Source organism: Halichoerus grypus, chromosome 5, assembly GCF_964656455.1.
Source record: "Halichoerus grypus chromosome 5, mHalGry1.hap1.1, whole genome shotgun sequence".
Lineage (NCBI taxonomy): Eukaryota > Metazoa > Chordata > Mammalia > Carnivora > Phocidae > Halichoerus > Halichoerus grypus.
In genome coordinates, this window is record NC_135716.1 from 163,936,154 (window position 1) to 163,946,565 (window position 10,412).

The 10,412-nt window shown below is 43.5% G+C and overlaps 1 pseudogene; it reads right to left on the reverse strand.

Annotated features, from left to right (window-relative positions):
- Window positions 1-4,637: 4,637 nt before the first annotated feature.
- LOC118539614 (large ribosomal subunit protein eL27 pseudogene) lies at window positions 4,638-5,146 on the reverse strand (annotated as a pseudogene).
- Window positions 5,147-10,412: the final 5,266 nt, after the last annotated feature.

Consider the following 10,412-nt stretch of genomic DNA (forward strand, 5'->3'; position numbering starts at 1 on the left):
GTGTGATCCGGGACTAGGCACTTCACTTCTGTGATAGGCTGGGTAGTGGCCCCCAAGGAGGTCCGCATTCTAATCCCGGGAACCGGTGACATGCCACCTGGCGAAAGGGACTTTGCAGATGGGGCTAAATTCAGGCTCTTGCGATGGGGAAGTTACCTGCGTTATCCAGGTGGGCCCGATATAATCACAAGGGGCCTTGTAATAAGGAGACAGCAGGGGCAGAAAGAGCGGGTGCAGTGGCAGAGCAGAGGTGGGAACGATGCCAGGAAGGTGGCGGGCTCTGGAAGCCAGCAAAGAACAGACTCTCCCCTGGAGCCACCAGGAGGAATTCACCCCACCGATTCCTTGATGTTAGCCCCCACTGGACTCATTTTGGATTTCTTTTTTTTTTTTTAAGATTTTATTTATTTATTGAGAGAGAGAATGAGATAGAGAGAGCATGAGGGCGGGGGGGTCAGAGGGAGAAGCAGGCTTCCCACTGAGCAGGGAGCCCAATGCGGGACTCGATCCCGGGACTCCAGGATCATGACCTGAGCCGAAGGCAGTCGCTTAACCGACTGAGCCACCCAGGCGCCCTCATTTTGGATTTCTAACCTCCAGAAATGTGGCAAGAAAAAAACTTGTGTAGTTTTCAGGCCCTAAGATCGCAGTAACCTGTACAGCATCCACAAGAAACTAACACAACCTCTCTGAGCCTCATTTCACTGGTTATAAGACGCGACCAACAGGATCCTTTGGCCTGCAGAGCTGCGTCAGGATCACTGCGGGCAGGTGCAGCAGACACCAGCAGGACGGAGACTCACATTCGTACACACCCGTACTTTAATATTTCAAAAAATCAGAGTGGTCATCATGGGAAAAATCAGAGCTTGTCAGTCAGACGTCCTTATGCTTATCTTGTCATTTGGGATTGTTTTTATTTTGAGTCACATTGGTGCAGGAGGCTGCTAATGAACTTAAATCCTAAAATTATAAATAATATTAGCTATAAACAATGATCACGGTAAATGTGTGCTGGTGTGATTATTTTGATAGGGGAACACACAAGGGGAAGGAAAAGAAGGAGAAACCTGATCTTTCTAGGAGGGGTGTGTGTGTGTGTGTGTGTGTGTGTGTGTGTGTGTGTGTGTGTGTGTAGACTGGATATTTTTGTTTTGTTTAACTACGATCTGAGTCACCAGACATTTGAGGAAAGTCTTTAACAGGACAGAGAAAGAGCAAGATAAACAGAAAAACGTTCCAGAGGCAACTTGGGCTGGGCCTATGAGGGACGAATAGGAATTCACAGATGGGCTTTGAGTGGGACATGTTGGGCAGGAGTGGGAGAGAAAGAAGGGTTGGGATTCCAGGGAGAGGGGATAACATGAGCAAAGGTGAGGGGTAGACATGGCCGAAGGTCTGTTCAGAAATAGAAAGGTGGGTGACAGGCTGGCCTGAATCTAGGCTGAGGAGCTTGGACTCCATCCCAAAGGCAGTGGGGTCCCTGAAGGGTTTAAGCAAGGTTGTGATATGGACTGATTGGCACCCCCGCCCTCCAACTTAAACACACTGTAAATGAATAAAAAGTATATTTTTCTTGTAATAGATTCAAACCACTCAGAATAAAATAGAGTAAAATCATTATTTTAAATTATGTAGAGTAGCTATTGACTTCAGTATTCGAATATAGCCGCTGTGACAAAGACTCCCAAATGGCAATGCCTTAGAAAGATGGAAGTTTTGTTTTCACTGCAGGCCATCCAGGCCTGGCCAGGTGGCTCTGCAATCATCGGGAAGCCAGAATTCTGCCCGGGTAGGAGAGTATCACGGTCATGAGCACAGGTCCTAGTGCCAGACTGCCCAGGTTTAAATTATGGGTCTGCCACTTATGAGCAGCTGTGTGACCCTGGGCATGCTACTTAATTTCTTCGTGCTTGAGTTTCACCATCTGTAAAATGGGGCATAATACAGCACCCGAGGGAAGGAGCATAATGTTCCCCCAAAGATGTGCGTGCCCTAATCCCTAGGAATTGTGAATGTTATCTCATATGGCAAAGAAGACTTTGCGGAAGTGATTCAGCGAAGATCCTTGAGAGGGGGATATTATCCTGGACTGCTCCAGTGGGCCCGATGTAATCACAAGGGTCCTTAGAAGAAGGAGGCAGGAGGGGTGCCTGGGTGGCTCAGTCGATTAAGCAATTAAGCGTCTGATTCTTGGTTTCAGCTCAGGTCATGATCTCAGGGTTGTGAGATTGAGCCTGGCATTGGGCTCCTTGCTCAGTGCAGAGTCTGCTTGAGATTTTCTGTCTCTCCCTCTCCATCTGCCCCTCCCCCTGCTCACGTGTTCTCTAAATTAAATAAATAAATAAATAAATAAATAAATAAATAAATAAATAAAATCTCTAAAAAAAAAAAAAAGAGGCCGGAACTCAAAATAGTAATCAGAGATGTGATGATGGAAGTGAGAGACTGTAGTGACATGGGAAAGGGACCATGAGCCAAGGAAAGCAGGTGCCACTGGAAGCTGAAAATACAAGGAAATAAATTCTCTCCTGAGTCTCCAGAAAGAAACAGTCTAGCCGACACATTGATTTTAAACTTCTGAGCTCCAAAACTGTAAGAGAATACATTTGTGTCCTTCCGAGACGCTGAGTTTCTGGTATTTTGTTATAGCTGTCATAGGAAACGAATACACATCCTTGTTAGGTTAAAGGAGCTCATATATGCAAAGCACTTAGAGAACTGCCCGACACAGAGTTAACATATATATGTAAGTGTTAGCTATTATTGTTTATGGTAAAACTCTTGGCCTGGGTCAGAGATGGCCAAGCACGCCCGTATTCCAGCTCGTGGAGAGGCACGCCCGTTCTGTTTGCATCCAGTTGGCCTGAATGGGGTCACCTGATGCCATGTGGCTGCGAGGGAGCCTGGGGAATAGACTGTTTCTCCGGGTAGCCACGTGCCCAGTGAAATGCAAGGGTTCTAGGAATAAGGGAAGGAGGGCAGGTGGGTACTGAGCTAACAATGTCTGGTACCATGCCCAACTATGAAAGATGAGAAGTTTGGCAAAGGTACCATGCCTCCGGAGTTTGGTTAGATACCCATTTTCAGCTCTTCTTTCTTGTGCCATCTAATTTTGACTCCTGCTGTGCAAGATGAGACATCCTTTATCACACTTGCCCTCCCTCCTCCTAAATCTTCTTGCTAAACCACTACATATGAATCTAGTTCTGTATCCAGAGTGAAAGTGTTCTGGTTTTGTGTGTTGTCCGTCTCTGAATTTCAAAAATTGAAAATCAATAGTGTTTTTTAAAAATATTATGATTATGTAAACATTAGTCTCTGAAGAGCTAACTAGCATCCAGGGACCCATAGAGAAGGAACTATGGGGCGCCTGGGTGGCCCAGTCGTCAAGCGTCTGCCTTCGGCTCAGGTCATGGTCCCAGGGTCCTGGGATCGAGCCCCGCATGGGCTCCCTGCTCCGCGGGAGGCCTGCTTCTCCCTCTCCCACTCCCCCTTCTTGTGTTCCCTCTCTCGCTGTGTCTCTCTCTGTCAAATAAATAAATAAAATCTTTTAAAAAAAAAAAAAAGAGAAGGAACTATAGTCTTATGATTTAAATGCTGCCTGAAGGGAAATGCTCCAAGCTTCAAGTTCAAATGTATTTTCCCACGCTCCCTCAATATTCGAAGTCATGTTATATTTTAATTCCCTTCATATTTGGACCATGACTTTCTTATATGAGTTTTTGTTCTCCTGGAGTTTCTAATTGCTTTTCTCCCTTTTCTTCTTGAGAAAAGAAACATATGCCTTTTTAATCAGGTCATTAAAATCTCCCAGCTTCTTAATTACATTATTTGTTGAATGAAGCCCATTTTCTTCTTGAAGACACTTTTCTCCAAACCCTCTGACTTCCTGTTCTAATTTCGACTGATGGCTTTATGGACCTCTGGTATTTCTACTCATTACACTTGTGGGTCAGTTCTACTGCTGGGTGAATCTGGTCTCTCTTTCTTGGGGTTTGTCTCTGTTTTCCTGGAGTATATCTTCAAATAACATTTTTAAAGGGGGTGCATGGAAGGAAAGCCTTCCGAATCTTTGCATGTCTGAAAATGTTTTTAATTTGTCCTTACTCTTCCTGAGTGGGAAGATCAATCCGCAGGCTTCATTTTAGGGCATGCGGAAAGGGGGCAGACAGGCAAGAGGGCACCCAGGTTCCCACCCTGGGCCAACATAAGGAGAGATTTACTCTAGACACCAACGCTCTGAGTAGGAATTCTGGTCCTTTTGAAAAAGATCACTGAATTTCTTTAGAAAGTGGTTCTCTCTTACTTTTTTTTTTAATTAGAGAAGGGGAGGGGCAGAGGGAAAGGGAGAGAGAGAATCCCAAGCAGGCTCCACGCCCAGCACAGAGCATGACGTCGGCCTCAATCTCACAACCTTGAGATCATGACCTTGAGATCGTGACCTGAGCCGAAATCATGAGTCAGATGTTTAACTGACTAAGCCACCCAGGTGCCCCCTCTCACTTTTTAATCTCTCCCTTCTCTGTATGTTCCTAATGTGTAGTGGATTTTTTTGCAGGGGATTGTTAGTGGCCAGTGCTGGCTTGTTATTCATTAAACAGGCCTTTCCTTGAATTATTTCCTAACTTTGGTTAGTCTCATACCACCATCTCAATTTTTGCCATATCTTCTTACTACCTGTGTTAATATTTACTTTTTTTTTTTTTTTTTTTGTATTTTTAATGACTGAAACAAAATAGATCTAAAACCGCAGCTTCTGGAAGAATCATTTGTTCTCACCAGTTGGTACCTCTCTTCGAACTTGACCTTGGCCTCTTGTCAGGTCTTGCCTTTAAGAGCAGGGTCTCTGAAGACATCCTTATTGATGACAGTTTTGTCCAAGGGGATGTCCACAGAGTACCTTGTGGGCATGAAGTGACTGTGGTTATAAACTTTCACAAAAGACTTGATCTTTGACCTCCTGATGGTTTTCTTCTTGCCCATGGCAGCTGTCACTTTGTGGGGACAGCGGTCAATTCCAGCCACCAGAGCATGGCTGTAGGGATGGTCTGAGGTGTTATCATCCATGTTCTTTACGATGACCGGGAGTAGGGTCTGGCCAGGACCAGCACCACCTTCCCGGGTTTCATGAACTTGCCCACCTCAAACCTACAGCAGAAAGAATATTTACTTATGGTATTATTTTTATTTAAATTGACTATGCTAGTCCTACACCATCGCTAGCAAACTGCAAGTTTGATGTTATAGTTGTATCTCTTGTTGTTTGTAATTATACAGTTATATTTTCTAATCTATAGACACCATTCTTAAGATAACAGAGGCTTATTTATTTGCCACCAAATAGCATCCACAGCAATGGTGCTTGCGCCATACTTTGCAAAATATTTCTCTAGTTAATTACTGTGTTGATTACTGGCCAATCAATTGCCTGAGCTTTCTGCCACTTTGGGCTTCCAAGGAGGTCTCCTTTCAATAGTCCCTCTCCTCCTTGGCCTGATTCTGATATGCTGGGAATAAAGTAAAACAGTAATTATTATTGATGATGTAAAGTGAAGACTGCAAAGGCCTTGGCGTAGGGGGGGAGCTGCGGGACCTTCTAATTGAACCTCCCTCACTGCCTGCAAGAGCAGATGGTCGGGCCCTCCTCTCACAGGGAGCGGCTCACAGTCTCAGTCCTGCCTCTCCCATCCACTCGGGGTGGCACGTGGCTATAACAATCAAGTACCTTGGGGCGTCTGGGTGGCTCAGATGGTTAAGCGTCTGCCTTCAGCTTGGGTCATGATCCCAGGGTCCTGAAATCGAGCCCCACGTCCGGCTCTTTGCTCAGCGGGGAGCCTGCTTCTCCCTCTCCCTCTGCTTCTCCCCTGCTCATGCTCTCTCTCTCTGTATCTCTGTGTCTCGAATGAATAAATAAAATCTTTAAAAAAAAAAAACAATCAAGTACCTTGGGCTCAGGTACGTATTCAGAGAGCAAGCAGTCCATATCTTATCCAAATTGCTCCAAAAAGTAGAAAAAGAGGGACAACTACCCATTGCATTTTCTGCGGCTAGTAGAACCTTAATATTCAATTTAGACAAGGAAGTTTGAGACAAGATCTTAGGTCAAGGACACCTGGGTGGCTCAGTCGGTTAAGTGTCTGTCTTCAGCTCAGGTCATGATTCCAGGGTCCTGGGATCGAGTCCTGCATTGGGCTCCCTGATCAGTGGGGAGTCTGTTTCTCCCTCTCCCTCTGTCTGCTGTTCCCCCTGCTTGTGCTCGTGCTCTCTCTCTCTCTCTGTCAAATAAATAAATAAAATCTTAAAAAAAAAAAAGAAGATCTTAGGTCAATCTCAATTATGAACATAGATTCAAACATCCTAAATAGAAAGCTACCAAACTAAATACAGCAACATATTTAAAAATGCATAATGACTAAGTTGGATTTATTCCATAAATGCAAGAATATTTCAACATTAGAAAATTATTATTTTAAGTCTCGGCACCTGGGTGGCTCAGTCAGTTAAGTGTCAGACTCTTGGTTTCTGCTCAGGTCATGATCTCAGGGTGATGAGGTCAAGCCCAGCGTGGGGCACTCAGTGTGGAGTCTGCTTGAGATTCTTTCCCCTTCTCCCTCTCCCTCCCCCTCTGTTCCTCTCCACTCACCCATGCTCTCTCGATCTCAAATAAATAAATAAATAAAATCTTTTTTTAAAAAAGAAAATTATTATTATTTTAAAATATTTGTTTATTTTAGAGAAAGAGAAAGCAAGCAGGGGGGGAGGGGCAGAGGAAGAGGGAGACAGAGAATCTCAAGCAGACTCTATGCTGAGCACAGAGCCTGACGTGAGGCTCAATGCAGGGCTGATCCCCCGACCCTGAGAGCATGACCCCAGCAGAAACCAACAGCTGGACCAGCTGCCCAGGTGCCCTTATTATTATTATTTTTTAAAGATGTTATTTATTTATTTGAGAGAAAGAGAGCATGAGAGAGGGGAGGGTCAGAGGGAGAAGCAGATTCCCTGCTGAGCAGGGAGCCCGATGTGGGACTCAATCCTGGGACTCCAGGATCATGACCTGAGCCGAAGGCAGTCGCTTAACCAACTGAGCCACCCAGGCGCCCTTATTATTTTAAGTCTCAACATTAACAGATTAAAAGACACAAAAATCCTATGATCACATAAAACAGATGGAGAAAGTGCATTTGATAAAATTAAGCAGTTTATAAAAATTCTTGGCAAACTAGGACTAGGAGGGAACTTCCTTAATGTGATACTTTGGTAAAGGGTATCTTTCTAGAACCTGCAGTAAAAGTACCACTTAATGATAAAAACTTAAAAGAATTTACTTTAAAGTGAGAAACCTAAAAAGGATATTCACTATCTCTATTTCTGTTCAAAGCTACCCTGGATTCCTTAGCCTGTGCAATAAGGGAAACAAAAGGAAATAAATGGTACAAACTTTTGGAAAGGAAGAAAGAAAATGGTCATCATATATTTGTAGATCATGTGATTGTCTACCTAGAAAATCAAAGAGATTCTACAAGCAAGCTGTTAAAATTATTGAGAGGATTCATGTTGAGAGACAATTTTCCATGGGTCAGTTGCATTTCTGGATGCTTTGCAAACAGAGACTCTAACTGACCTTTTGTTTGGGACTATCTTTTTTTTGGCGGGGGCGGGGGGATGGAGACAATCTCTTCAAGGATGTTTATATCAACCATCTTCAGAACATAGAGTAATTATCTCCCTCCGGAACAGAAAGCAGATTTGCTTATTGTCCAGTGTATTGAAGATAATGTCTTCCTCTGCAGCAAAGAGCTCAGTGTTCTTCAGTGAATATGCAAACCTGTTGATTGCATGTGCAGCACCCCTGTGGGACTTGGGGAGCCAGAGGAGTTGCTGGCCCAAACATGAGGCACATGCTTCTTGCTGAGCCATGAGCAATGATGTCCTTTGTCTCTGACCCAGAAGTCTCGTGTCTTCTGCAGCATCCCTGATACTGTGGTAGCTAAGAGTCTGACTGGGGTAAAATCCCAGACCCTTTACATTCTCGATGGTTCAGCCATCTCACTTTTAAATACCAACGACAGACAACACGTGCTATTTATAAAAGGCACAAAAACCCTTAAGTGCCCAAGAATAAATCTAAGAGATGTGCAAGATGTTTATAGAGAAAATTAGAAGGCTTGATTGATGGTCATTCAAGAGACACAGAGATAGAGAGGTATAACCTGCTTGTAGAAGGAGGGACTTGACTGTAAAGACATGAATTCTCCCCAAATTAATCTATAAATTTATTTCAATGTCAAAGGGTTAAATAAAGGGGCACCTGGGTGGCTCAGTCGTTGAGTGTCTGCCTTTGGCTCAGGTCATGATCCCAGGGTCACAGGATCGATCAAGCCCCGCATCGGGCTCCCTGCCCTGCTTCTCCCTCTCTCACTCCCCCTGCTTGTGTTCCCTCTCTCGCTGAGTCTCTCTCTGTCAAATAAATAAAATCTTTAAAAAAAAAAAAAGGTTAAATAAAGTGTTTTTTAAATTAATATTTTTGGAAACATTATCCTAAAGTCATATGAAGGAACAGCCAAGGGTAGCCAAGCAACCTTGAAGAAAATGAACACAGTGAGGAGAATCATCCTTCAGATGTCAGGACTTATCCAACTAAAGTAATTGAGACAGGGAGATATTGGCAGAGGGATGTACAAATAAATAAATGGGGCAGAATGGAGAGCTCAGAGACAGAGGTATGCAGACTGGAGGTTCAACGTAAGTCAGAAGGGGCATTTAAACCAGTTCCTTTATTTTAATCTTTATTTTTTATAAGTAGGCTCCACATCCAGCATGGAGCCCAACACAGGGCTCAAACTCATGGCCCTGAGATCAAGATCTGAGCTGACATCAAGAGTTGGATGCTTAACCAACTGAGTCACCCAGGCGCCCCTAAACCAGTTCCTTTTATGGGGCATCTGGCTGGCTCAGTCAGTAGAGCATACAACTCTTGATCTGAGGGTCATGAGTTCAAGTCCCATGTTGGGTGTAGAGATTACTTAAAAAAAAAAAAGTTAAACCAGTTCCTTCCAATAAATGGTGGTGCGAAAATTGGTTTTCCATGTGGAGAAAAGAGAACTGCACTCCTATATCTCTCTGATCACCAAAGTCAGTGCAGAGGGATACTACATATGAAAAAGAAAACTTTGAAATAAAAATCTTTTCTAGACCTCATGATTGAAGATTTCTTAACCAAGTTTAAGAAGCATAAACAATAAAGAAAATACTGATAGATTTGACCACATTAAAATTCCAAAGTATTGTATAACAAAAATATGATAAACAAAACCCAGGCCACAAGGCTGGGAGAAGATACACATATAATGAACACAATAGACAAAGCATTAGTATCCAGGCTTCATCATGAAGTTCTACAGATCAGTAAAAAGATTACAAACAACTCAACAGAAAAACATGTATAAGATATAAATAAGTAAACAATACAAATATATGTGAAATGATGTTTAACCTTACTTGTAATTATTGGAATGCCAATTAAAACAACAACAAGATAGAATTTCAGACCTCAAGTTGGTAACACAAACAACATTTCCAGTCCGACTATATTAAGTGTTGAAGAATATGTGAAACAATGGGCCCTCTTATAAATGCTAAAGAGAGTTTTAATTATAACCACTTTGTTTTTTTTTTTTTTTTTTTTAAAGATTTTATTTATTTATTTGAGAGAGAGAGAGAGAATGAGAGACAGAGAGCATGAGAGGGAGGAGGGTCGGAGGGAGAAGCAGACTCCCTGCCAAGCAGGGAGCCCGATGCGGGACTCGATCCCGGGACTCCAGGATCATGACCTGAGCCGAAGGCAGTCGCTTAACCAACTGAGCCACCCAGGCGCCCTAATTATAACCACTTTGAAAAGCAATCTGACAAAATCTGGTAAAGTCCAGCATGTGCGTACTCTCCAACCTAGCAATTCAATTCTGGAAATAAATCCCAGCTCTTGACAAGTACAAGAATGTTCATTACAACACCATGTAGAGTGGAAAATTGGAAACAACAGAATAATGTACAAGCCAATCTTGTTAGAGCTATAAAGTAGACAGTTAAGATGAACGCACTGGAGAGATATATATTGATTGATAGGCTGCCCCTAACATTTATGAGGCCCAGGGCAAGGGTAATCTGGCGGCTGAGGACCCTCTTCTATTCTCTTCCCACTCTGGCTCCATCCCACACAGTGAGGAACCTCACACACACATGCTTGTGGACTCTTCAGTCTATTTGTCCCAACTCTGTCCACGAACCCCACCCTCCCACAACTGCCACCCTGGCCAGCCCTTAGAATTAGGGTGGGTTTGGCTGCGTGGTCACCTCAGGAAGAAAACTCTAGGGAAATTACTGCCCTGGCCTTGGAAAGAGGCTCTGGGCCT